The following is a 3127-nucleotide window of genomic DNA, read 5'->3' as shown; positions in this document are numbered from 1 at the left end:
CAAAGGACCCATACCGGCATGGTGTTGCTAGACCTGAGTCGTGCATTCGATACTGTCCACCATCACGCCCTAATCCTCAAGCTGGCCTTTCTGGGATTAAACCCTGCTCTTCGCTGCATCCTTCACTCTTTCCTGGAAGCCCGCACGTTCTGCGTACGGGTGGAAGGGTCCACTTCATCCTCTAGAGAGATCACTGCAGGAGTCCCTCAAGGGTCCACGCTCTCTCCCCTATTATTTTCCCTATATTCTCATGACATTCCCAAGCCCCCCGAATGCACGATTGTCATGTACGCGGATGACACCGCGCTGATGGTTAGACACCATGACCCCGTCCTTATTAAAGCCAGGCTGACCGCGGCCATCAACATAGTTAATCATTACTTTATGTCCTGGGGCATTCTCCCTAACCCCGCCAAAACCGAAGCCATTTTCTTCACCAGGCGACGCCCCCGCCTGCCACCCACACTGTTTGTGGGGGGCGCAGTGATAAAATGGAGCGATTCAGTGAAATACCTCGGTGTCACACTGGATCGCACATTGCGCTTCTCCCCGCACTTTTCGTCTGCCACTGCCCGGGCCTATCGCGCTTTTAACTCGATCTCCTCCCTCCTCCGCCCCCACAGCCCCTTGCCTGACCAGGACAGAGTGCGCCTCTTCAAGGCGTACATTGTCCCTATTTTACTGTATTCCTCTGTAATATTTGCCCATGTCCCCGACATCCGATTCCACCAAATAAAAACATGTTTCAATAAGCTACTCAGAGCAACACTCGGGAAATACAGACATGTAACTAACACACAATTACACGACCTTGCAGGCACACTATCACCACGCCAACTAGTCATTAAATACACAGACAAATTTTTCACAAAAGCATCACAACACCCGTCTACACTCATACAGAACATTGGACAACACAACATCACACGACCACACCCACATAAACTAATTACAGACTACCACCCAGGCAGGCCACCCTGACTGGGCAGAAGAAGAAAATCCTCCAACCAGCCACAAAAGTGTACAGTGCTACGGACATCCACCAAAGTGCCGTGCATCGAGACTGCAAATGAACGCCAACCAAAGCGACATAGATTCAAAAGTGCAACTTATGTAATATAGTGTACAATAGTGTAATATATAAGCTGCAAGCATAACTAAACCTACTCCCAAACTGTTCAGTGAAAAATATGTAACTATGTGTATGTAAATATCAATAATAATTTCTCTGTAAATATATTTCAACGTGTATGATCATCAGAAAACATTGAGCCCACAGGCTCCAGAACATTACGGAGGTTTTTTAAACTTTTCCTCCTAAAAACAATTATTAAATAAATGTAAATGTATATAAGAAGTGTTGTATAATGTCTATAAACTATGGAAAAAGAGCACAATGTGCTGGCGTTCCACTATGTATACCTATGTAAATATCAATGTATGCAAACATCGCAATAAAAAGCTTTTGAATTTGAATTTGATTTGTCCGATCACCGAAGTTAAGCATCGTCGAGCGTGGTTAGTACTTAGATGGGTGACCGCTTGGGAACACCACGTGCCGTTGGCACTACTATTTTGCACCCTACAGAAAAAAATTTTTTTTTAAAAATTTCAATTTTAAATTTTTTTTTCCCCCACAATCACCACATTTCCCCCCCCCCCCCCCTAACACACACACACACACACACTCACTCTCTCTCAATCAATCAATCAATCAATCAATCAATCACTCACTCAATCACTCACTCACTCACCCACCCAGCAGCAGCTGTGAATCTTTGCATGTGTATACCTCATACAAAATTCAAAGTGAAAAAATAAATAGATAAGTGTATATGTATGTATGTATGTATGTATGTATGTATGTATGTATGTATATATGTATATATATATATATATATATATATATATATATATATATATATAAACACACACACACACACCTATTTTGAAGTTTCTCTGTTTCAGTGGGCAGTTATGTATAATAATGAGAGATTCAAAAAGACGTTGATAACAATGTCATCAATGCCTGTTTAGTGTGCTCATTTGTTGGATGGTCGGCAGCAATACTAGAGGTGGTACAGCTGTAACCTGTAAAATTGTACCTGCAATGTGTTGTGTATGGAAAAAAATAAAAATTATATCATCTAAATTTTTGTTATCCAACAATAACCTTCCCATCAATGCATGATGTCACAGTAGCCATAGCTCTACTCTTTCTGCCATATAACATTGGGGGAAAAAAAAAAAAAAGGAGCTATTAGAATAATAACAAAAGATAAAAAATCATCTAACTGCAGACCAAAATTCAAAAAACTTAAAGTCCTGACTGCCATAAATGAATACGTTCTAGAAACTTTTTATTCATTCTTAAGAAAAAGAAGAAAAAAAAAATTATTATTTTTTTTTTTTTTTTTTTTTTTTAGATATTCGCACATAGGTATAACACCAGAAATGCTAGTAAATTGAGGATAGTTGAACATAACACTAGGCGATTTGAAAATGGACTAAATTACTTGGGAGTAAAACTTTACAACTTAATATCACAGAAAATAACTAAAACAATTTACCAGTATTAAAAAAAAAAACAGTAAAAAAAATTCTTCTAGAATATCCTACCTACCCTCTGAAGCTATTCTTTAATTTGATTGATAATAGAGAAATTGAACTGTTAATTTGTTGAATGGACTTGTGATAACAGCTGCTTCATGTTTTGCATAAAGTTAAATTGTGTAACATGTTATGTATTTTTTTTTTTTGAAATTTTTTTTCTTGGTAACTTGCATCATGTAAATATTAATTGTCTGCACATACATGTTCTATATCCCGGAGCCTTGACTCCACGTGGGATCAACAGAACAAAAATACAAAAAAAAAAAAAAAATCCAGCTCACTAATCTAGGTGCATTTTGCTAACAATATTTGGAATATATATATATATTTTTTTTTGTGTAACATGCAAATTCTGTATTATTCTGCACACATTATTTATAATCTTCTATCATTTTCTTAGATAATAACTATTAATTCATAAAATAGATTGTGTGTGCATAACCTCCTGGAAACATTTGCACTTACCTCCTACTTTACTTTTTCATTTAAGCAATCCTATTCGCATGTATACACT

This window comes from Bacillus rossius, unplaced genomic scaffold (assembly GCF_032445375.1).
Source record: "Bacillus rossius redtenbacheri isolate Brsri unplaced genomic scaffold, Brsri_v3 Brsri_v3_scf23, whole genome shotgun sequence".
In the NCBI taxonomy this organism is placed as follows: Eukaryota; Metazoa; Arthropoda; class Insecta; order Phasmatodea; family Bacillidae; genus Bacillus; species Bacillus rossius.
The sequence above is the reverse complement of the archived record's forward strand: the minus strand, read 5'-3'. Positions refer to the sequence as shown.